The 27,481-nt window shown below is 40.1% G+C and overlaps 1 protein-coding gene across 1 annotated transcript in view; it reads left to right on the forward strand.

The window, feature by feature from the left end:
* SEZ6 (seizure related 6 homolog) overlaps nt 1-27,481 on the forward strand; it is a 519,872-nt gene that overhangs the window by 31,048 nt on the left and 461,343 nt on the right. The gene's annotated exons all lie outside the window — the stretch shown is intronic.

Raw genomic sequence — 27,481 nt, forward strand, 5'->3', positions numbered from 1 at the left:
TGGTCTGCTTTTCTCATGTCCGCATGTTCGTGATATGTTATGAATGTAGATAAAACTTAACTGTTTTCTCATTTAAATCTGATTATCTAACATAACATTCCGTGTTGATAGCATTTCAGTCTCATCAGATCCCTGAGCCTTCTGCTTGTGGGTAATTTTTGACTCTGTACTCACACCTGTCTTTAATATTGCACTTAAAAACCCATACTGTATTTGGGGGAAGGGGTGTTAGTAGGGTTTTAATTTGTGGAAGTACACTATTACTGCGGTTGTGCTGTGGGGTGTAAAGAGGCATTATTTTTAAAGGAAAACCAGTTTGGCCTTGCCTTTATAAAATGTTGCACTTTAATCACTACCACAAACTCGTTTCCTAATATACACAACCCGTTCTGTCCACATCCTGGTCACACACACACCTTTAACAATGATATCATGACACCAGGCCGAAGGGGGGGGGGGGGGGGGGGGCAATTGCACAGGCAAATGCAGCTTAGTCCTCACAATCACACAGACTGCACAAACATCAGGGTGCCCTCTGTAGCTCTTCCAAGGATATTCCGGATGGGGTGCCACAGATATATTGGGTTCAGGGTTCCATTGTAGGCACCCTGCTAACCAAATTCAGGGACTATGGGGTAGCAACACCCCTAGTTACAGCTCTATGTATTAATATATACAGAACAAAATATTGGTGACATGTAAAAATATTACTACTACTACTAATCATTATTATTATTATTATTATTATTATTATTAATAAAGACAATCACAATTGACAGTAAAAGCCAACTGATTAATACTAGTTACTATGGTGTATGAACATAGGAGAACATGCCGCATAAGTAGTGATGTCCATTTAATTTATTGCAGGCTTGTGGTCACCCTCAGGCTAAAGATGTATTTATTCTTCACCTATAAAGTTGAGATTACAGCAACCAGAAATACGTGAATTGGGTAGAAGTCTGAAACATTGACAATACTACATATACATATGTATCCTATTATAGATTAACCTATCATTTAGTTGAATGTACTTGAAAAGTGCTACCCCAAAATTGATGAGTTGCTATGGGCAACCTCCACTTATCCATTTCTGCACTCTTCAGAAGGCTTGATACATCTCACCAGTGGCGTAACTATAGCACCGCAGCCCCCGCGGTCACGGGGGGTTGCTGTGCATATGGGGGTGCCGGGTGGGCTGCGGTGCTATAGTAATCCCCCTGCCCCCCATCCCCCGCATGCTTACCTGTCCGCGCGTCCCGGCTCCCCTCCTGGCTTCAATCAATGCTATGGAGATGGACCACGATAAAATGGCCGCCCCATAAAGCAGACTGTTCTCTGAAACTGTCTGCGGTATGGGGGCGGCCATTTTATCGTGGTCCGTCTGCATAGAATTTATTGAAGCCAGGAGGGGAGCCGGGACGCGCGGACAGGTAAGCATGCGGCAATGGGGGGAGGGGGCACAGGGGGCACGGGGGGGGGCGGCCTGACGGACGGGCGGGGAGGGGGGGCACCCCCCCATTAACGGCAGGGGGGCACCCCAAACAAAGCTACGCCACTGCATCTAACTCTGTAAAATCATTTTATATGCAGGTTGAGTATCTCTTATACAAAATGCTCGGGACCAGAAGAATTTTGGATAAAGGATTATTCCGTAATTCCGTAAGAATATTTTTATATTTCAATGATGTATCTTGAGGTATCTTGCATTTATGTTGTATAAAACATCAAACACATGAAATATGCACAGATATATTTTATTTGTGCATAAAACAAGGTTCCAAAACATGAAACAAAGTTTATGTAATATCTCAGGCTCTGAATTGTAATGCTAAGCAAACATTTTCTTGTACATATTTAGTGCCAGTTACATATCATGTCCCCAGTAGTGTTAGTTACAGATGTCCCCAGTAGTGCCAGTTACATATGATGCCCCTAGTAGTGCCAGTTACAGATGTCCCCAGTAGTGAGAGCTACATATCATGTCCCCAGTAGTGCCAGTTACATATGATGCCCCCAGTAGTGCCATTTACAGATGTCCCCAGTAGTGCCAGTTACATATCATGTCCCCAGTAGTGCCAGTTACAGATGTCCCCAGTAGTGCCAGTTACACATGATGCCCCCAGTAGCACCAGTTACAGATGTCCCCAGTAGTGCCAGTTACATATCATGTCCCCAGATAGTGCCAGTTACAGATGTCGCCCCCAGTAGTGCCAGTTACATATGATGCTCCCAGTAGTGCCAGTTACATATCATGTCCCCAGTACTGCCAGTTACAGATGTCCCCAGTAGTGGCAGTTACATATGATGTCCCCAGTAGTGCCAGTTACAGATGTCCCCAGTAGTGCTTTTAGCAAGAATTATTTTTTCCACTTTCTGAAATGTATGGTTTTCAGAATAATGGGTATTTGGATAAGGGATACTCAACCTATACTGTATATGCCTTCTGCACCTCAGGGGGCACTAAGTGCACATTATATTAATCTGCAAGCCCATGAGAGAACTACAACAAGAGGAACAAGGTGAGAGAGAGGAAGGAAGGCAAGTGATTAGGTTCCTTTTGCTATCATATTCATTGGTTGTATCCTAGATATATCATCAGATCAATATAACACATCGGCATTGACTTTATTAAATTACCATTAGCTAGCAAACCAGTATTTGTTGCATTTAGAAAATGTACCTACTGAGATCATGGAATTGTGTCATGTATGATAATAGTTTTGGTGATGCCCTAGGTATTACAACTTAATATGCAGTAGAGAGAAAACGATCAAATGTTTCTGTTACAAAAAATTTTGTTTGCAGCAATTCTACCCCTGCATGGCTACATCTGTGTATCAAATTATATTAAGATGCTGGCTGGCTGATATGTTAACTGGTCTGGTGCCAGGACTGCTGGCATCAGCGCTTTACTAAGCAGGACATATCCCAGCCCCTGCCGCAACATATGGGTTAAGGGTGTTTATGGATAGTTTGTAATCCCTCCTGCTGTGTAAGTTAATGATTTCTCCATCTCTCTACCCTCCTAATTTCTAAATATCAATAAAGTTAATTAAATGCCACACAGGGGGTCTTTTGAAGAGGGATTTTAAAGAGATTGGCAGAGACTATTACAAAGGTGCTAAGCAACATTACTCATGTTGCAGACAAAATCACGGCAAGAAAAAAAGCCAATGTTATTTCCTCTATTAACGGCTATGTTAATCGAGTCTACTCCCCCCCCCCCCCCCCCCTCCAGTTCTAAAGTTCTAACCTTTCTTCTATGAGTTCCCAATTTGGAAAGAACCAAAGGACTTGTCTAATAAAAAAAGGTATAATTTAAGACAGATTGTAGCCCTAACAGATATACTATCTGCTGCCACAAGTAGCCAACAGTTTTGTATTTACACTGCAATTTTTGAGTTTGGGCTCGCCCTTTTTATTACTGTGCTTGCCTACTCTCCCAGAAGTAGCGGGAGACTTCTGATTTTTCATGTAGTCCCCCGCACCCCGAAAGTAGCGGGATCTGTCTTATCCCAACTGCTTCTAGTGAAGCTGACAGATATAATCACTGAAATTGCAATGCCAGACTCAAGGGGTAGAGCTAAATGATGCAAATTATATCATGAACCTGCAAGTAATGTAATTTTGCTGTGATGGGGCAGGGCCAAAGGACATGACAGCCACCCTCCAAAGTTGCCAGAGGCATCTCCACTCTAAGCTTCTCAAAAAGATGACAAGTATGCCCTTCTCGCATTTAAATCTCTCAGCACATTTTACATCTGCCCACCTGCAATGCTGCATGGTTTTCCCAAGGTGCAAATTATTCACTTGTATTGCTTTGATTAATTAAGAATTAAGAATTACATGATTAAGACTTGGCAGGAGAGGCTGGAAGTCTTTGGGCACTGCATTATTAATATTTATTTTATATGTATTGGGGATCACTTCCACATGATGTGATTTGCACATTTCTTCATGTTACAAGGGAACTCATTTAGTAGTGTTGGAAATTACCCCCACCCACACAGCTGCATGAGAGGAGATGTCAACAAAATGCTGTATTCTGGGCAGGAAAGACATTACTCACATACAATGATTCTGAAGCTAACAGTTGGGGAAGACACTATCAAGACGAAAAACAGATGCTCCCTTCCAATGATCTATTTTTGTCTACATTCATCTACATTAAAGAGCTTCATTAAATAACTTTTTTTATCATTTGTGAAAGAAAATGAATTATGAAATGTCATAAAAATAATACCATGTACTGTAAATGTAGCACAATAATATGTAATACTAAGAAGTTGTAATCTCATGCATGCAAGGCTCTCCCACCTACTGTTTCACTTTATCTGCTACTTTATAAGTTTTATACTTCTTTTCAATATCTGGTCGCACATATGGTGAGACTTGTATTGCTTACCGTAAATAAAGCACCATCATTATCATCATCATCACCATAATGGTTTATTACTGTAACAGCAATCATGTTATGCAATTCTGTGCAAAGTTCCATTTTCCAAATACCAGGAATCACCCAGATCCCACCACCAATGGCTTCTTCAACTGTGGTTCTTGCAATTACTGTAAGTTACAAGACACCTCAACCAAGAAAATCATGACATATGATCAAATATAATGCAAGAAGAGTTTACAATCAAAAGAACACATCTCATGAACATATAAGAAACATCCAAATAGGTCTAGAAACAGACCATTTAGTGAAACATGTCAAGGAGAAGCATAACCAAAATCCAGCAGGCATATCTACTATAGGCATTACACTTTACCCCGAGGAGCCTTAATGCTGACAATGAAATAAAATCAATAATGAGCTAATAGCATCAAAACATGCATATCAACTGTACCTATACACACAAACTGAGATGCAAGCCACTCATATAATAGAAGACAGTTGGCAGAATATGGGGTCTGTCCCTACTACCATTAAGTATGAAAACACACATGGGTAATATCCTGGATTAGTGCACACAAATACAAACAATAGGCATGTTCATACAAACTAACATTGTGTACATCAACTTATTCAGGACTGTTTATTAACAAAAGGGCAACATTTAGCCTTCTCCCACATCAAAGATGGCGACCACAGGAAACAGACTAAATACCAGGAACACATTCACCCCTTGCATCCCTGAAGAAGCCCCACAAAGGCTGCAACGCATTGGAGAAAGCAAGTTTACTCCACACCACTCATTACACACAGTCTCCTATGATTGCAGAGTAGAGCGCACAGCACCCCACAGGCAGTGTGACCATGGGAAGCGAGATCTTGCGATACCGCTAACCCAGAAAACGCACTCGCATTTGTTAGGTGCCGTGGAATGCAAGTCCACAGACCTGCGGTGCACGCAGGCCCTGGCAGAAGACAAGTCGATAAGGGACAGTCAAGAGAAAGAAAACAAGATTCCAGGTATTTCTGGTGCATCACCTGTGGTCAGGAAGCCATCCTCTTGTGCCACCACCCTGCACCATACAGCAATCCCTGGTTTGCAGTGACTCTAACCTCCCCCCCTCCCCCTCACATGACATCTTCTTTCTATTTACCCCTACCCACTGGCTTTCCCCACTCTCTGCCATGAGAATTCCCTTGTGGAGAACAATATCCACAGCATACACCAGCAGAGTAGTGATTGCAATATGTTTTACCTTCAAATACTGCATGTTTTTTGTCACATTTAATTATCCTTCTTCACTGCTTGATAAACATCATTTTTATCTGAGGCATTGAGACATAAACATTTTGTTGTTATTGAGATAAGGCTTTGTAACCAATAAATATCTGATAACATTTATGCTATATATCTACTCTGTCACACTCATTTGTGTACATCAGGCACATATCTAGTCAATTACAAAGTGCAGGTCTCAACACCCCTTATCTAAAAATACTAATACTGCAGGCTAGCCACCTCATACAGACCAGCAGCTATATCTCATTACTCATCTAGGTGAGTGCTATACCATCTTCTACCACAATTTTCCAAAAACCTACCTGTATGTTTTTAGAGTGTCATAGGAATCCATAGCACCAAGGGAAACTCCACATCAGGGGTATAACTCCCAGAAGCAATAGTGAAGCCTGCAACTGGTCTTCATGCCACATGGGGGCATCTGCATGTACATCAGCAACTTTTTGGTTCCGAGCAAGTTCCAAAAGTGACCGATATTCATCCAACAGAGCTCTGCTGTGCACCCGTTGGACGGAAATAATGATTCTAGATGCCATGCAACAACTGCAGAATAAACTACTTTGCGTGAACTGGAATTTTAACATTCTGTAGAGCTGCTTTCTGTAAGAGAAACAGAAATACTGGAATTTATCCTTTGCATTATATACCTTATCCTCCACCACAACTGGTGACACCTCCACCACAACTGATGGAAGTCTTCTAGCTCAGTGAGAGGCCAGGGGACACGATTCATCTGGATAAATAGAAATTCTTTGTGAAAACATTATTTCTGCTCATATAATGGTTTTGATATTTTTACCATGTTATTATGTTACATATATGGGAATTATACAGAATGTTGCAAAAAAGAATCAATAATATAAATGACAGTGGCTACACAATTAAAGTGCATACTTGTTCAGGTTTCAAAAGAATAAAGATTCTAGATAAACACCAATCATACATTAATGCACACTTACAGGGAAATAAATTACTGTATTTACTATGTGTGAGCATACATACAGATATGTTCTCATACACTATTGCTACAGTTGTGCCACACATCCCTTTGCAATGCACCAGGTCCTGCGAAACTCGATTTGCATTAAGCCAAAATGTGTGTCTAATTGCAAAGGGGTGACACTTGTATATCTGTGTGTGAGTCTACTGTGAAGTGGCCAATGGCATTTTTTCATGCCTAGTTTCGTGGTGCTTCATATAGCACACACACACACACACATATATATATATATATGTACACTAGCTGTTGCATATCAAATTAATCAGTGCAGTCTCGTGGAGCTGCTCTGCCGCATTGCATTGTGCCTAAGATGCACATATACGCCCATAAATGTGGTGGTGCGGAGTGTCCCACCGCACACAGCGATTTGAAGCCCAAAACCTCCTGACTGCCCCATCTCCTTCTCCCACCCCATCTGTCTTTATTATCTATACAACAAACATACCCTGGATTCCAATCCATCACCTGTGGCATTGCAGATAGACACTCTAGCTGACCCTGCATATAAAGATAGAGAATTATAAGATCACCTTGTATTTCACAAAACAATGATCAGTATAGCAGCTGAGCAGATCTATGTAGTCTGTGGTCGCAAAGGATTTGATGTCTGGCTGCACACTACATAGATCTGCTCAGTTGCAATATTTTTACAAAGTACAACTTGTTTTTAAAGGACATGCTGTAAAATTTGGCTGATATTGTCAATGACTGTTCAGCATGAGCTGGGTGACATCACTAAAAGATATTGTTTCCAGATATCGTTCAGAGAAGTTTGCAGAGAAGTTAGCCTATAGTGTGAACAATCCTTTTAAAGTATGGATTTGCAAACTGGTGCATGTGTTTTTTGTAACATTATAAAATGAGGTTTGGCTTCATTGACTGAGATTATAGGAATGGAAGAAGAGATGAAGGTTGCTCCTTGTAAGGGACATTCTGTGGTTTGTGGAGAAGCATATTGATATTTTCACTCTATAAAAGGACTTGAATTGTACACTAGCCCTGAGCATTTGGTCTGAACCTAGAATTTAATGGGACCCCTGTGGCACTTTGGTGTGGACGTGAATATGCATCGAGAAAACTCCAACTAATTTCTCCTTTCACTTGCTGCTTTTCTTAGCAGAACAATCAGTGTCTATTCAACCGATAGAAAAAGTTGGGCGCCCAGCAGGTCCTGCTACTGGCCATAACACCAGCACAGAGAAGACAGGGATGTCTTGCTCGCTGGTGTGGCATTTCTCATGAACTAAGTTATGCCATTTGCCAAGAGGCCACACCCACTGTAACAAGACCACAGGAGTCCCGGGCTGTCATCAGAGGATGTTGGGAGGTAAAGCATTACTTATCGGGATTTGTAGTTTATGGAGTCTTTTCACACAGTTGGTGGGTAGGCTGCCATTAATGTGTGCCTGTTGGAAAACTAGTCCAATATAAAACATTTTGCTTTACTTATGGAGGGTACTTCATAAATTAGGCCTTTTGCGTCATGCAGGACTGTTAGGAATTGATAGATGGAGTATATCATTTTATGGATTTGTCCTTTCATTTTTATATCCTAAAAGCCGATCATGTTCAGTATAGAGTATGGAAGTTGAGCACAGCTGAGTTAAATAGGTTCACAGAGATTTACCCATTTAATTAGAAGCTTCACATAGAATAAAATCTTTTGATGTGCTTATTTTTTAATCAGAAAATGCCAAATTCTACCTGACTCATTTACCGGTGGATCATTTCTACTTGTAGATGTCTGCAGAAATACCTGCTTTACATTTCAGATCTAGATTGGATCTGGCAGAATATACTTGAGTTGGGAATGAAATGCCTTGAAATCATTTAAATTTGCAATGTGACTTAACCCGTGGGCAGCCAGAGAAGTTTGTATTGAAGTGAACCATTCATCAAAATACAATATTTTATGGTACAGTATGGTATATCTTTGTTTTCATATAACCATCACAGCAACATACCACTATTGTAATATACAACATAATAATACTGTATAATGCATCCTGCACTTCATTTCCAAATGTAGTTACTTTTATCATGTGCATTCATATGTTATGCTGAAGCGGTCTTTATTATCTAGGCCTGCGCATGTATAACTTTTCAAAATGGGAAGATGTATCAAGCATTGAGAGATAAACCAGAGGCAGCACAGGGGTTGATGACACCTGTTACAGCTAATCGCAGTGGCAAATGCAGGATTTTTAGAGAGGGCTTCCAAATGGAACAGTCCTGAACATTTGTCTTTTTATACACTGAATACTGTATGGAATATAGTATTACTATTTAACAGGAAACATTTAAATAAGATAATTGGTCAGGAAAAAGTTAAACATATAATAAATAACAAACATAACAGAACCAGTACTACACTTTCTAAGCTCACAATCTCCCACTTCATGGTAAGGCTCCTGTCTCTTCCTCCTGGCAGCTGCTCTCTGGTCCATTGCGATGTTTGAGGGCTCAGATCCACACATACAGTAAATGTGGTAGAAGAAGCTGGTACACTGGGCATATGCAGCATCTTTGCTCTGTCTATTACACTGCATGATGTGGTGGCAGCTTTATTGATTATATTATATACCAGTGCTATTGTTGTTATAATTTAAGGCACTTGTCAAGAGAAGGGGGGTTTCCGGGCAACCAGAAATCCCCCCTGCATTTGCCTATGAATTGCCCCCAACAGGAGACATGGCCTTGTGAGGAGGTGTATGGCCTTGCAGGAAGACCCCATTTAAATCACTCTCTGTGCATGAAAATTACAGTTAGAAGCTGATTGGTCCCTATGGGCAACTTCTCCCCAATATCTCTCTCAAATGTTTGATAAGTTTCCCCTAAAATAAGATGGACTGAAAGGGATTAAGTCCTCAGGTATAACTGTCGCAAGGTATCCCTCTACCTTCCACAAAGAGACTGTATTACAGTAACAGCCCCATTCACAACATTATATTCATATATATATATATATATATATTTTTTTTTTTTTTTACGAAGATATAGAACAATAAGTGGCACTCCTCAGATGGTAAGGATGATGAAAAGTAAAAGTCCTTTATTAGGCCATTCGGGGTTGTACCCCCATCTTCAGGGACAGACACTTTTCACCATCATTGACTGTCTGTGGAGTGGCACTTATTGTTTTCTATTTCTTCTATATGGGTTGTGCATTCGGTCCTAAAGGAGGCACCCCCGCAATCTACAACTCATCTGGTCTATTGGAGTGCCGGTCCCTTGGCTCTCTCTCTCTCTCTCTCTCTCTCTCTCTCTATATATATATATAATTTTTATTTTATTTTTGATACCCCACAGTTAGTACCACTTCCTGTTGCGTGGCTCATTTTGCTTGCCATGCTTTGGAAATGGTTCTTCGCTCTGCTGCCGCTGTGCTCAGCACCGGTTGCCTTTTAAATCCTAGTCCACGTAGGTGGTTATGTATGAAAAAGTAAAAAAAAAATCCAATACATTCCAAAAAACTTGAGTCGACCATATGCTGTGTTGACCATTATCAAGTTGACCATTTGAACCTGTCAACTTTTTGTCCATATGCATGTTATCCATATAGTGTCGACCTATTGACTGTCCGGTTACCATATCGGTTATGTTTACTGAAATGAAATAGAAAAATAAATCAATTCCCTATCGGAGCATAACGTGTCACATTGCGAAACATGGCACTAGTTTCATTGTCACTCCATTTGTACAGATTTTTAAGAAATTCAAATAAGAAAATATTAAAAAGCTGTGACCTTTAAATCCTGTGTTGTATCAAGGACTGGAAAGCATAACATAAAAACTGTCAATGATATACTATTCCCATTGGCCTCACTTGCGCTATTAATTAAATGCGGGGATAAAACCACAATTATGAAAATGATCAATAGCCTACACATAGAGATAGAGATTATCTAGAGAATGTTCTAGAATGTAAATGAGGCACATCATGTGTAAAATGAAATACACTGACTACTTGTGTGGTTGTAATAATGGTTGGCTGCTGTAAAATAAAGGTGTCTTGTGCTGTAACAGAAGGTTCTTTTGTTTTCGCGCCTCCTGTGCAGATTATTAGCTTGACAGGTTTGAGGTGAGTTTTGTAATTAGAGTAGGTGGGAGATGTGACCACCCGAGTCCTGAACATGGCACTGACTGGTACACTTATGCATGATGCAGGCACTGACAGGCTGCTTTCTGTTTTTAAAATTCAGCTGCTCCCTAGACTCACTGCCCTATAGCAGTGTTTTAATGAGTTTTTCTTGAGGGACCCGTTCATTTTATACTGTATGTACTGAGTGTCTGAATTCGTTGTGATGGAGAGTTGCATTGAGAGATAATAAGAGCAGAGTACTAACGTGTACCTTGGGATGAGAGATCCTGTTTCCCCCATCACTGTATTTCTGAATATCTCACAGAGATGGAGATATGTCAAAACTTCTATAAAGGACAAGGTTAAGATATTTTACATAGCAATAAGTAAGCATCTACAGTAGCTATCATATATGAAGTACAGTCAGGGCCGGTGCAAGCACCGTCTGCGCCCAAGGCAAATCACCCCCTTCACTGCCTGCTATCCTGGGAAGGAGGGGTTCAGCACGGCACTACCGGCGGTAGGGGGGAGCGGGTGCCGTGGGATTGCAGATGGGTGCCGCACTGGATTGCCGGGGGGGGCTCTTATCCAGGGCAGCCGAGAGGAATGCCGGGCCCCGGTAAAATTTTGGGGGCGTGGCCTAAGTGTGTGTGTTGTGGGAACCTCCCACACTCAGGCCACGCCCCCAAAATTTTTAGAGGAGGGTGAAAGAAAACTCTAAAAACTGTAATCTCAGAAGTAGCACACATCTACAGCATGTGCTGTGCTGACTGCATGACCTCTCACGCTGTCAATGAGACACTAATGCTGAGCCTGCTGTCAGCACAGCACATGCTGTAGAAGTGTGTGCTACTGTTGCTACCCGGGAGGGATGGAGGGGGAAGGGAGGGTTCAGACCAGGGGCCCCTTCAGCAAGCGTGGGCCCGGGTAATTAGTACCCGCTCCCCCCCTCTCTCGGCTCCCCTGCTCTTATCACTTAACTCACCTGCTCCCCGCTCCCTGACCCTGCTAGGATGAGTTCCGGCACTTTCAGCTTCTGCAGGTTTAAACTTTCTATGGTACCTGGTGGCTCAGTACCGCCCTCCAGTGGCCGGCCCTGAGTACAGTCTATACAATGATATCCATAAACTGATTAATTGCTAAGGGTAACTCCTGTTCCTGTCCCCCTTTTCAGCGTGTGCAGCATGTTTATTTGGAGGGGCCTGGCAGGGGCTGAGTCAGCTGCCGAGGGGGCACAGTGTTTTTTTTTTTTAAATTTGTATTGGAGGGGATGTGGCCATGCCACCAATATTTGTCACGCCCTCCAGTACCGAGCCCTTATAGACTCTCCACAGCCCTGCTCCAGGGGATTTTTAGTCTCCACATCTAAGCTACTGTACTTGCACTGGACATTAAATGCACCACAAAAAAAATATTCCAAACTTTGCTTCCATAATTTGCCTATCAGTGCAGCCACAAACAACAGTATTTTAAATGACAGTCTGACTGCAAGTACAGTAACAGTTTGTTCTAAGACGGTGATGTGCAACATGATATTTTTAAGGGTTTTCACAAGTGGTTCTTGATCTCACATTGGAGCCTCATATTACAGTATCTAAGGGTAGCAGCACATTATTAGATCAAAGACCCAGGAGGAAGTATCCGCACAGCCCAAAGAGAACATCACTAATGAAAAGACACCACCATCTCCAACAGTAACTTTGTAAAAACCGCACTCCCCTATTTATAACTACGGAATAAATAGGACAAAGAGGAAATCATAATGATCGGGAGAGCTGAATATCACCCCATTAAGGAGCTCGTACTTTTCTCAGCCATTATTTATCTACCACTGCTCTAAACTGTGATTACGTGTAAAAAAAACACACAGGCCTGGCAAATTATATTTTTAGAACGCTCATGTGAATCTCCGCGCACTCTGGTATTATTAGTTCCATGAAACGTGTATACATCTGTGACCTCCTTAGATAACTACAAATGTTTTATGCTTTGAGCTTCCACAGGCTTTCCCAATAAACATGGATTACACGTAGATGAGAAGTAACCGGATGATCTCGGTGAATATAAGCAGAGCTTAATGCACAAGGGCTGACTTTTTCTTCCTAACCTTCCTGAGTACACAATAAGCCCCTCCCCTTGCAGGGTAAGCTCTAGCTCCACAATGTGGGTCAGATATTGCTAGCTTGACACAAAAGTGCACTCCTGGCGTATTACAGAAAAGACCAACTATGGCCCTGTTAATCCATTTCTGTGCTCCAGGCTGCACAGGGAACCAAGTACAGTATGTGTGAATTATTAATGCAATATTGTAGGTACTCTAGGTAATTGCTATGAGGGTCTGCCTCCTTTTACAGAAACATACTTCTTTATGGAAGAATAAATTTCCTTTTTTTTTTTTTTTGTATTTATACAAGTTAAAAACTGACATCTCTTTGTACCTTCAGAAAGATACAATCATTTACTATCATGACAAGTTTATATCAAACTGGATGTCTTGGCTTTGCAGAATGTCGAGGCTGAGCAGCTCAAGACTCATTCTTCAGAAATAACAAATGTCCCCCCCCCCTCTCCCTGAAGGTGGTTTGCTACTTATCAGACATCTGGCTGCAAGAACACATATCAGCAACACATGTGCTTCTGTTCTTCATTTATAGGAAGAAACCCAGTGGGAGGTTCCTGGATGTTAGACACACTTCATCAGAAGGTCATACCTATAGAACCCATGAAATGCATTGCATTGTACAAATAAATGTATAGCAAACACTGGGATGAGTTTTGTGTAAATCCTGTGTGTTTTTCTATAGCAATTGTGCAGGCTGGAAGATCCGATGATGACCTTCGGTTTATTCAAGTCACCTTCATTAAATATTATGCTGTAGCAAAAGAAAACATTTTTATGTTGTGTTCTAAACAAATTGCCCATATTACATAGATCCAATGAGGAACAAGCTAGGGACAAATGGATGTTTAGTAAAGATACAGTAGTTCTGAAAAGGAACATTTTACACTATAGATGAATTGTGCAATTTCAATGCAAGTTCTAGAGAACCTACGGTGTCTAGACCTGGTGCTTGGTCTCAGGCCTGGGAGTCCAGGGACGGCACCGCATCGCACAGGACAGTTCTTATCACAAGAGCTGTCCTTTGTGTTATTAACGGCATATGTTCATGCATACGCCAGTAGTATGAATTGCAGTAGCTGGGGGAGAGGGGCGAGAGATTTTAGAACATCCTTGATTATTATTTATATTATATTATAAATATGTTCAGATACTATGACTTTTAATTTTTTTTTTGTCTGTCCTATGTATTGCACAAGGGCATTCCAGTAAATATATCACTTATTATGTTTTACAGCTTATATGTTCTTTCAAATTTTATATTAACCTTCCCAGTTTTCTGCAAGGTCATCTTAATTTTTAAGTTTTAGAAGAATGAATGAGACAAGGCAGAGTGTTCCGGCCCTTTCCGGATGTTTCTGATAGTTTGGGTCATGTGTCGGCACATGTCTGTGTTCTTGTGTTTATTAGGATGTGTGCTATTTGTCATTGTGATGGCATGATGTGACTTCATGGACTGAAGTACTGTATGGTGACTACCGAAATTACAGACATAAGGCCTGATTCTGGTTAACTCACTAAGCTGCGTAGTCGAGCCCCACCGAAAAAAAACGCCCCCCACCACTGCCGTATCCCAGGCCCCCCCACCGTTGCCATATCAAAGGCCCCCGACGCTGCCGTATGCAGGAGGATGCTCAGGATTGGCTGTGAACAAACAGGTGACTGGAATGGACATGGCTGCTCCCATGTCCAAGGAAGGAGGGAAACAGTTTGTATAGCACATGGTTGAGGCCTTTGATAATCGTGGCAGCAGGAGACAGGAGCAGACAGGCAGACATGACAGGCAGGGACTTCTGCAGTGTCAGGTGACGTCCGGAGACACACTGTAGAAGAAAGAATATAAATCTTATTATTTGGATCATAACACCATCATTATTTGCCAGAAATATGTACATATGCAGTTGGGGAATCACCTGGAAAATGGCACAACTCTGGTGATCCTATGAGGCAATCAATATCAATGACACCTTGTGCTTAACTTTCAATATCAAGGTTCCAGGTATATTTTTAGTCATCTTAAAAAATGTAATAATGTAGTATTATAATCTCCTTATACAGTAACAGAGAACCTCATACACCATTGTTTCCCAAACTCAGACCCCCAAGCTCTCAGAAGGCACAATGTATTAATAATTGCATTTAGAAAACCAATGGCAACCATTATATATCTACATATTTTTGCGAGGGCAGCTCTGTGATATCCAGCCGTCCTGGTAATGCCATCTTGATGCTCAATGCATAAGGGAGCATTTTTCACAATTTTTCCATTGGAACATCCACCCTAACAGTCCAAGTTTTTAGTATATCCATGCTTGAGCACAGGTTCTTCAGTTATTTAGGTTTAACCTTCTAGATTTCCTTAAAACTTGGACTTCGAGGTTGCTTTAAAGATCTAGAGAGAAACGCTAGCCGGTACGGTTGTAAAAAACAGTACTCAAGGAAGCACCCTGACAAAACAAATCCTGCCCCATCTCTGGTACAAAGAAATATCTTGAAAGGTAGGTGTGACTCTACTGCAGTTATGATAAAGGGGAATTCATCTGAAGCAGAACATCGAGGTGGTCAGTTAAGTGATAGCAGAATGTGTCTGAGCTTTGCAGTTTATCATATCAGACAACCAATAATCACCCCTTGTCACTCACCACCTGTTTCTCTACATCTTGCTGTTCCATTAGGCATTATGAGTAGAAGACAGTGAAGAGAACGTTGTGCAGATTATTCTGAATGTTGGACATATTTTGGATTGAAGGAGTGTCATTTTGTTAAAAGGTGGAACTAACGATCTACCAAATAGTGTAAACAAGGTCATTTAACAGGGAAAAATACCAAGGGCCTCCTCGGCAAGGGCAAAAATGTAATCCATAACTCAAACGTTTCATGGTTCAAATTATACCCTAATGAAAACTTATAAGGTGACCTTGTTTGTTGCGTCTGGTTCTAAAAGCTATGTATGCCGCAGCTGCGTCAGGAATAGACAAGAATCAAGTACTAGATTCAGCTGCAGCTCTTCGTGATTATGCTCTTTACTCATATGAACCATCCATAATCAGTTTAACTCTTAGGGTGCTGAGGAAGCCAGCAATGTGACAGCAATCATTGCTCCCTCCGGCCCAAAAGTTATTTATGTGGCTCTTATGGGCCTGTGAGCTGCGGAAATGACTATTTCATTTATAGGCATTGATTGAATGACATATAGCACAGTCTCTCCATTACAGGAGCCTGGTGTACAAGAGATAGAGATGTATTATGAGCCAGCTGACATTGTCAATGGAATACATTAGCAGGAGTCAGTGTTTGGTGCAGCTTTTCGGAAGAAAAGACACGTTTTTTCATTCACCTGCACCTAAATAGCATTGACGTTCTTGAAAAAAGTATGCCGGCAGCAGTACAATACTGCCTGACTTTAATACAAGCGGACTATGGAAAGGAGCAAAATAGGAATGTGGAACATAGTGTCACACACAGTGCAGTACAGAGAATCGTTCTGATGTATACTGTACATTTATTGTTGGGTGTTTTATAGAAGAACTGACAACAGTATAACAGAATGGCATATTATTGGAGTATCCAATCACACAGCCATAGAATCAAGTGGTTAAATTTACTGGAGATCAGCATGATCCTAAGCATTAAGCAATAAATACTCTATATTGCTGCTTCTGTTATTTATGTTGCATCTATATAAATTCAATTGTGTAACAGGTGTTTTCTTGCAGTAAGCTATACACAAGTTTTTCTGACTTAGAGATCGATAGTGCTCATGGACCTGACAACATCAGGGTCAGCACCGTCTATCTCACCCTGTACAGTGGGCCATATTTGCGCTTTTAAAAAAGCATTTCAGAGATCACATGAAAGGAATACCTATGAGATGCTGTGTTACATTGGACGTGTGCTGCGCCGCCTGAGCATTGTTCTTTAGTAATATTCAGGGCTTAAAGTGTTCCTAGAGAGGTGGAAAAAAAGAGGTGATCTGTCACTCGAGCAGCTCCATGCCCTGTGTCCCTCCAGCAGCTTCCCCTTCTTCTTCAAGCATACAGGATTAATAAATGCTGTTCTGCTTTTGAAGTATGGTGGGATGCATCGCAAGCAAAATATGATGCCTTATACATCACACCCATTTTGTTATAGCCATATGTGGTTCCATATAAGTGAACACAAGAAAACGCAATTAGCCATAGGGACCTTTGTGCCTTATAACCAATGCAGGGGAACTAAACTAATTATCCCATTTGAATGTATATACAGTATCTCAGATTTCTCATTTTCCCCAAGTACATAACAAAGACATAATGTTGGTGCAATTAGCGAGATTTCTAGCCTTTTCAGGGAGTTAGGGAGATTGCTACATGTTCAGGGAGAATCCCTAACATGCTGGGAGATTTGGCAAGTATGTACAAGACAGAGACATATATCAATCTTCACATTATTGCAGAGGATCTCAGTCTTCTCTACAGGAAGTCAAAACTCACAGTGCGTATTGTGGGCAAGACACATCTCCTAAGTTATTAACATCTGCATTTTCTTACTGTATATAGAAGACTCTTAGCTCCTTATTTCTATTTTTTTATTGTTTGGTCATATTAAGACATGTAACATTTTTGATCATACTTGCATTCAACTACTTCATAATTTTTCTCACAATCCCTTAAAATGTTTTTTTTTTTTTTTTAAATTACCATATTTACCAAAATGCCCAAGTATTTCTGCTAACGGTGATCAAATGCTGGATATCATTATTATTATGATTATTTTTATAACTAACAATTACAATCAATGTTGGCGTGTGGGTAACATCACAGGCGGGTTCCTAGCTACCGTTGCTCGAACTGCAGAACACAAGAGGTGAAATGTCTTTCTTCTTATTTCATTACATGCTAACGTAACACCGGTTATTTACACAGAGTGAGCTATAATGGAAAATGTGCAAGGGGGCGGCACAGTTGCGGCAGGAAAAGTAGAAAGTATACGGAAGATCTCCCCTCCTCTTTCTGCTTTCTCAGCTTGCTTCTGTTGTCATTTCCAAAATAATGCTAGTTGTTTACCACACACTGTTAGAAATTTTGACCGCAGGGGAAAATGATATGGCTGAGCAGAGAAACATACAGAGGGAACTCAGTCTGACAGAAGAGCTGGGGTTCAGTTATTAGGTATGTCAGAATGGCAGCAAGACACAGCGGGGAGACAAGGGGGATGTTATGAAAGAGGAGGAGACTGTTTATTTGTATTAGACAACTGGGGAAACTAGGCATATCCTGCCTGACAGTATGAATCACTGACACAGCTACATTCTGTATATAGTGCAATCATATATGTGGTCCATCTATCGGACAGCTCTGAAAATCTTATCAAGGTATGGAGTTTACAGTGGCGTGCAGTCAAGCCGGCAATATTTTATACGTAGCATGGTGATTAAGTGTGAATGCTGTCATATTGAATTGGAGACGGGATGCTTCAGTTAGCAACAAATTCATGGATAAAGTCTTATTAATGTTTACTGCACGTTCAGCATTCTGTATTTGCACAGAACAGAATAACAAAGTAACATGATAAAGTGGATGCAGAATGATGAACTACATCTACTTGTACTCAATATAATACACAGCTAAGACAAAAATAGTAAGGTTCATAATCTCTGTTCCCCAACAACAGACAAACTTGTTAAAATGTGCAAGTGATGCACCTAATTAATCCTTTACGACCTGACGAATGTTTCCATTGTATCCCAGTGATTACACTGGTAAAGTAGGAAAATAAGGCACTAAATAACCCCCAAAATAAGGTTTGGTCATTTTGGTTTTTCGTACATACTGTACTGTAATGCATTGTAGCTGCAATTCACTAGAAATAGAATTGAATACACTAGCATCCATAGAAAAATGTTCACAGAATGATTGGACATTTAGATGAGCATTAGGATTGAAATAGCATCCATAGTCACGGATGGTGTAATGGTTAGCATTACTGCCTCACAACACTGAGGTTATGGGTTCGATTCCCACCATGGTCCTAACTGTGCAAAGTTTTTATATTCTCCCCGTGCATGCATGGGTTTCCTCTGAGTATCTTGGTTTCCTATCACAATCCAAATATAGATTGGAAGCTCCACTGGAGCAGGGACTGATATCAATGTTCAAATATTCTCTGTAAAGCGCTGCGGAATATATAAATAACTGGTAATAAATAAAATAAATAAATACAGTACCACTACGGGTGGCCAAACAAGTCCTCTAGATTTACTAACAGTTCACGTTTTCACGACCACATGTGGATCTTCAGAAACGTCAGTTATGAATGAATGTAGCACAATCTTGAAAATGTTACAGTTAGCAAGCTAGCTAGGTAGGTGGTTTGGAAAAGGTTAACTGTTGGTAGATCTTGAGGATCTTGAGGACCGGCTTGGCCTGGTCTACACAATACATTTTTAGTAATGTCCATTCAAATGGGAAAGTGATCATAAAGGGATAAATGGGTGAATCTGTCATCCAAAACATTAGCTTTGTCATAACCCCCATTGTCACTACATAAATTCAAATTCAAAATTATTTGCTAGGCCCATAGAAAACAGCACATACAGTACAGTAGTCACATTTATGTCTGCAAAGGATGATTTTGGTTGATGATCAGAATATATATGGTATATCATATATATATATATATATATATATATATATATATATATATATATATATATATATGTATCTATATATCTATAGATACATATATACATATAGATATATAGATAGATAGATATTTCTAGTGTCTGTGAGTCTCTGAAACACTGCCATCTGCTGGCAGACAGTAAAACTACATCTCTTTCTTGCACACACACAGAAGGTTGTAGACTAGCTTTCGAAGCTTTTGCTTCAAGCGGGATTATTAGTATATACTATACAAAACAAATGGGTTTGAATTTCTGATGCGCAATTAAAAGTGCTGCTAGCCTCCTCTACCAGGAGTTATCAACCTGGTCAAACACAAGTATATATCACAGAAATATTTTTTGGGAGGACAGCGCTCTACTGAGGATAATATGCATAAATTGAATAGCGATTATATTTTACCAACTTGAAATCCTGGACTGTGTCCTTTCCAGTATTATTTGGTACGGTTACATGCAAATAGAAACAGAGAAAAACACAAAATATGTAGTAGTCTACAAAACATATAGTCTATATATATGTAGGGGTCCCACGGAGCTAGATGAGTTTGGTGAATTCCTCTATGTCCCTTGTGTGGTAATAAAAGGGCTTCTTTTACGGGATCACCTCGTGCCAAGATATGATAACAGCTTACACTCTGCTTACATGAGAAGGGCTAGGGCCCCTTACATAAAGGTTTCTTTCTCTTTATATCAATCAGTAAAAGGTGCTTACTTATAGCTTAAATGCAAGGGGGTGGTGGAACTCTCATCAAGGTTTCTTTGTACAAAAGTATCTCCAATTGAATTCAGTAAAAAAATCCTCTTTTTATTATAAAAATGACATAAAAACCGGTGCCAGATGGAATACAGGACCAGAAAACACAGAAGCGGCTGATGGAAACCCGGGAAGCACACTCACGGTTTTGCTGGTATAAAGGGCAACTCGGTGACATACAGACTTCAAAAGTAGTGGCACCCCACCAACGCGTTTCGACTTATGGGTAGTCTTTTTCAAGGTACTATATATGCAGAAAGGAACGGCATTCTGAAAATTTAAATGCATACACGACTTGAGTTTATTTGATGCAAGAAATAGCATTGTTCTATCCATAAGAGGAAAACAAGTTTTCTTTTACAATTTTATGTAGTATAAGATATGCAACATTCAGATATAAATACTGCTGATTTAGTTATTAATTTATTGCTTATGAAATGCACAGATTAAATCAACTACTTTTCTACAGAATACATTATAGTCCACAATGGCTTCTGTGCATGTTTTATTGCATTCATATAGTCATGTATGAAAGTAAATGGGTTTTATTCTGTGATTGAGATGATTTTAACTGCAATGGTAATTAGCTGGCACTAGCAGCAGTACGTTTATAATGAAACCCCTCATGATTGTATCTTTAATTAATTATGATGAAATTTTGTGTGTTTTTCCCATGGTAACACATGGACGAAGGTCAGAAAAGCCCCAGGGGTTCAACCCATATGAATCATTCACCATGTTAGTTCTTAATAAGATTTCCTATAGTAAGTTCCCTGAGAGTCTGTAATTCCACAAGTAGTATTATTGGACGTGACCACTGATTAAGGACCCGTACATAATCTGATAAAAAAGTACTTTGTCATTGGGTAGCATAGTGATTACCATGGAAGAAGTACAGAACAGAGTTAAATTCTGAGACCAGAACATAGCCCGGGGAGAAACACAGTAACCCAGATGCACCTCTCCTGGGAAGCTGCCGTATCACAGCATGTCTCCCGTCTCTGTGCCACAGCAATCCATGTATTAAAAAAATCCACCGTTCACAACAGCAATTCTAATCCGGGCATGCTATTGCTCAAAAAGAATGTTCTAATCCTCGCATCCTCTCTTACATTATTACCTTAGCAATATTAGTTCCATGATGAGACAATGGTATAATATCTCTATTTGAATATTTAATCAAATATTGACATTTTTTAGCACTGTAACAGATCACATTTGCTATCTGGCCAAATCCAATACTTTTCAAGCCCTATGTGCAATGTTCCCTTTTTGCAGATGTCGCTGTATTTGTTCTACGTTAGATTTTTATGTTGACAGGAAATGCTCTTTGTGTTATTTGCATGCCCTCTGTTTGTAAGCCTTTCCCAGCGCTTCTTATCCTATTCTATGACAGCTCTCTGCACATCATCAAAGTCCCATGTCACACAGATAATACCTAATGAGCAAAGCCCGACTATGAATGATAGATGCTTCAGAGCCAACTTACATTATTTTGTGGTTGAGTTCACTGTTCTGACAATCCAAGGATAAAAGGTTTGTTTTCTAATAAGCTTGCAAGGTGTCAAAGTAATAGAATAAGCAAGGCACCTAGTGAAATATTGATATATTTTTTCTTTTAAAGGACTACTTAACATGAAATCAATGTTAATGCAATGAGAAGGTCTTCTCGTAACACTCACAGAGGTATAAGTAAAAGTTTCCATTACCTTATCATAATGGGGAAGAAGTATTAAGTCTTGGAGAATGATAAAATGCCAACCAATCAGTTTCTGTCATTTCACAAGCTGTGCTTTAAAATGAGTTATTAGCTGATTGGTTGGAATTTTATATCCAATTTTTATCACCTAAGCTTGATACAGTTCCCCCTATTTGGCATTATATTTTTATTCTTTCTGCTTCTGTATGTAAGTACCAGCCACAAATACTGCACTTGCACCTGCTCTATAATAATACATGTGTGGCTATATACCCTGAAAATGCACTTATAGGGGGAAATTTACTAAGATGTCTATTCTACTTCACATGTGATGTTGCTATGGGGTAACAATCTGAATCTACTTCTTATTTATTTAGCACCCTCTAGAAGATAGTAGACAGGATCTGATTGGTTGCCCATAGCAACATCACATGTGAAGTAGAATACACATCTTAGTAAATTTCCCCTATAGTCTGAAGACAAGCAAGTCCTTTGTAACAATGCACTATGATAGCGTACAACAATGCCTTATATCTATGGCTAGAAAACATATTCCTTACCTCTTCCTGTGGTCCCGGTGCTACTTCTGCTTTTGTTGCCCACATGTCTGTTTTGTGTTCCATCTTTATCAGGTCATTCTAATGGGAGAGAGTCTTTTACAGGCTGCAAGTTGATCATTAATGCTAAACTTCTGAGAGTGTAATTGCAGTTAGAGTCTGTAGGGTACATTGTTCTTCTTTAGGACCTATCAAAGTGTTTAAGGCTAGTGATGGAAAGTGGAGTGGGTGGACTTGACCTGGTCAACAGCAAGCGCATAGACATTCAATCAACTGATCCGTAAGCGATTGTAAGCAATTGGCCACTAACTCTCTTGTTATACAACTGACAATGTGCTTCCCATTGGACACAGCTGTGTTTATTTTCTCTAATTGCACAGTATCTCAATATCATGCTACAATTAAACAGAACATTATATATTGACCGTGGAACTTGCTCCTTGCAATTACACAACTCATTAACAATATATATTTCCCCCAACCCCATCAAGCACATCCTACAAAAACACTGAAAGTAATATCATTATCTTGTGCCCTGCCATGTAGAAATAACACGTGAGCAGTCTAGCAGTCTTTAATATAATTTGTCAGACATTTCAATATTTGTGACTATCTAATCTATTTACTACTTATGTATATGATTATTATTTTTTTCTGTTGCTATAACTCACCAACTAAACCCTGTTAATGTACACCCTTTGTAATATCCTGGCTGGCATTTTACTATAATCCTTGCTAGCCTGGGTTCATAGCACGCAAGTCATTGTGACTCACAAGCTGCAATCGCGCATGACTTGCCTGTATGTGCAAGTGTTTTATTTCTTGTTTTTTCCTTTAAATGCAAATTTAGGTGCATTTACCCATAAAAATGGATGCTTTTATGCAAAACTACAAATGTATGACATATGATGTGTTCTCACCAAAGAAAACATTGGCGCTGAGCAAGGGGCATAACTAGATATTCATAGGCCCCATAGCAAAAGTTTGTAAGGGCCCCCTATTTAGCAACTGATGATGATAATTATATGTAAAACATATTACTTAAACAGCAAAGATGGGCCCCCTGCAGCTCTGGGCCCCATAGCAGCTGCACCCCTTGCACCTATGGTAGTTACGCCCTTGCGCTGAGCAGTTGTACAGCAGTGAATAATTACTGTATTACCTAAAAAGACATATACAATACATTCCCAACACAGTCCTCAATACAAATGCAATCTACTTTATCAACCACTAATTAAAAATATGGTACTTGTATCATGCGATGGCATGCGATGCGATGCGCTTTTTCCGTGGTTTTTATGCATTTGTTGTAAAAATCGCATGCCATCGCATCGCATGCCATGCGATGGCATGCGATTTTTATCACAAATGCATCCAAATGCATTTAAATTAGTAGCAAACATGTTAAATGCACCCCAAATGTCTTTTTTCACACTGTACCACCCCCACTATCAACGCCAACCCGAAGCGTGGCGAGTGCAGCGGTACGCGTCCTACGACCTTTTCATACCCCCACTATCCACGTTGGCGTGGAGTTGAGAATAGAAAGTGTGGCAGGCGCAGCGAGCCACCGAGCCCAAAGTGTGACGAGTGCAGCGCGTCCCGTGAGGGGACGCGGATACCTGTGAAGCCCGCGAGGGGACGCGGATACCTGTGAAATTATCCACGTCCGCTCGCCACGCTTCGGGCTCGGTGGCTCACTGCGCTCGCCACACTTTCTATTCTCAACTCCACGCCGACGTGGATAGTGGGGGTATGAAAAGGTCGTAGGACGCGTACCGCCGCCCCTCGCGGGCTCGCTGCGCTCGCCACGCTTCGGGTTGGCGTTCATAGTGGGGGTGCTACAGTAACAAATGCCCTTTGGGGTGCATTTAACATGATTTAAACACATGTCAATGATTTCTGCGAAAAATGGCATCGCATCGCATAACATCGCATGCGATGCGATTTTTTCATATACGATGCCCATCGTGGGAGCCGTGATACTACACAAGTACCAAAAATATATATTTCCTAAATATATTTCATGCTTCAATCCAGGTCCATGTTTGAGGTATCTGACCAATCCAAACACACAAAATAATGTGTTCTTCTCCAACTGCAAACACTTGCTCCTGAATTAGGATCAATAATTTCCATACCTACAGTATTTTCCCATTGCTGTTCCAACACTGGCTCAAGCATGTTCTCTGAGTTATCAGTCAACAACATGAACAGGAAAAGTTTACATACACTATATAACTCTTTACGCTATCTGTACACCCTAATTGTTAACATAATAAGAGGTGTTATCATGCAGTTCCATACAGAAAAAAAAACAGGTGCATTGTTTAGATACTTAACACTGCTAATCAGAATAATTATAATAAAATCCACATTATAACATAATTTGAAGTGCTTAGCATAATATTGGTCAAAAATATGGGCACAAGAAAAGAAGGTGAGAGAGAAAGAGAGAGGAGGGAAAAACAGAGGGGGGCAAAAATATATCAAGAAAGATAAAAGAGGGGGGGGGGTGAGAAAGGGCAGATACCGCAAGAGAGAAGGACAGACCAAAGAGAAAGAAGAAAGTGGGGAAAATGGAGGCAGGTTGTGGGGTTTAGGAAGGCAGTGAGCGAGACAGTGATGCAGGGAATAGAGACAGAAGGGGTGACAGGAAAGAATGTGTAAAAAGAAACAATGGGTTGTGTGGGAAAAGGATTGGAAAAGAAGGAAAAACAGACAACCAGAGGAAAAGGAGAGACAGGGGATGCAGAGTGAGAGATAGGGGGAGGAAGGGAGGGGAAAGAAAAGGCAGAGAGAATAGGATTAAAGACGAGGGCAGAGAAAAACACTTTTTTTGAATAGCAAGTAAATGTAACTGACCTGAAATATTGGAGTATGACAACAAAACCACTTAATGTCAGAATGAATTATTAATAAAGTGTATATAGCTTAAACCAGTAGGTAGCAGAACGCTGTGTCTGCTTTATAACAGAAACAACTATTTTTTTTAAGCAATGGATTCCCTTTAAGATTACTTGAAAGTAGTCACCTAATTTACTTGCAGTAAATTATTCAAACATTTCTAATTATGCGCCTGCAGCAGAAAGTTAGCTACAGCTTTGAGATTGATCACTTTCAGCTGGTCTAAAGTATTGGAAAAGTGAAGGAGCCAAACATCCAAGTTAGTGATCACAAATCTAAATCAAGGTGTCTCACTTAGGAAGAGAGGAACGAAGAGAAAGAGAACTTATAACTCAATATTATTCCTATATTATTATTATTATTATTATTATTATTCATTTGTTGTCATTAATATTGTTAATTAAAATGACCATGACATTTAAAACAAACTTAGACTTACACTTAGACTTACACAGGAAAACTTTCAGTTAAAGTTGCTTCCGCAAAAACATAGTTGGCAAGCAATACTGTACTTAGAAACACAATGGACATTATAAAATATTTTTTTATTGTGACTCAATAATATTCTTTTTATACTAGTGAAAACACAAAAGTACTATTATAAAAAGACACCATTTTTTGGCTTGCTGTTTATCACTCTCCATTTTATCACTTTTGAAGCTTAGTGCATCTGGCCCATAGGTTGGTTAAATCTGGAATTGGTGTCAGCAGATATGAATCTTTATCATTAATCTCAGGGATCTGACCATTTTTTGAGGTGTGACGGCACTTATGGGGAGATTTATATTTACTAAAGTGTGGGCTCCTTAGAAGTGGAGTTGTTTCCCATAGCAACTCCACTTAATTTAGCAACTTCTCAAATTTCAACAATTATATTCGAGAAGGTGATAAATAAATGATAAGTAGAATCTGGTTGGTTGCTATGGGCTACATCTCCATTTCTATATACCACCATACTTTCAGACTTTGTCCAGACTGGACAAGTCAGACGATCATGTGTAGAAACTGAGCAAACAGGTCTATCGGTGGGCCTGATTCAGAGATGTACGCTAATGCTGCAAAAGCTGTATTCCCCTGGATTTGTATTGAGTAGTTGTGTACAAATATGCAGCATTGCTTACAAATCACTTGATTGTAACGATTCTATGAAGCCCTATGTGCAAGCATAATGGCCGCAAGAAGTGTTTCAGCAGAGTCACTGTTAATGCCTACAGGATCGCAGAAGCAATCTAAGACATGCTCCCAACATGGTTGCGGCATGCCTGTGTTATTGCCACCACTTCCTGTTACTGCATTCAAATGATCTCTGACTGTCAATGCAAATAATTCCTCTCTGCAACTGACCGACCTGGCACATGCGCATTATGATACAGATGAATGCGCAGTCGGACGATAAATGCTCAGCTGTGAAAAAATCTGCTCCTGTCTGTGTACAACTCTGAATAAGGTTCAGTGTGTGGGAACTTCATAGTAATATCGGTTGCTGATTTCTCTTTTCATGGTCATAAAAGTTGTGACTCACGTGAGTAACAAAACTTCACAGCCCTTGTTAAATTTATTGCAGCTTAGTTGACTTCAGGCCCGACCAGCTGCAAAACATAATCCCGCTTTGACATAATACCCACATGTTAAGTCATAATTATACACATTACTATCTTTTCAGCCTACGGAGTGCCTTGCTGCATAATAGGCTGACACCATCTAAATAAATGATGCTTGCAGAAACCATTAACATGTCTATTTATGGGTCGTGCTTTGAGATTCTTTTGATCTTCAAAAATAAAGACTAATAAAGTCAGCAGCCGTTAATACCAAGGTTTAGATGGTGTTTTGAGACAACTGATAACTTTCTGCCTCCTCAGCACATCTTTCAGATACATTAAGCAAAAAAGGAGAGGCGGCAAACTAATTAAGTTTATCGTTGGAATACGGAAACATTAAAGCATAAACATAAATAGTCTGAATTAATTAAGGTTTAATACCTATTAACCTTTATGATCC

This window comes from Crinia signifera, chromosome 2 (genome assembly GCF_055691185.1).
Source record: "Crinia signifera chromosome 2, ASM5569118v1, whole genome shotgun sequence".
In the NCBI taxonomy this organism is placed as follows: Eukaryota; Metazoa; Chordata; class Amphibia; order Anura; family Myobatrachidae; genus Crinia; species Crinia signifera.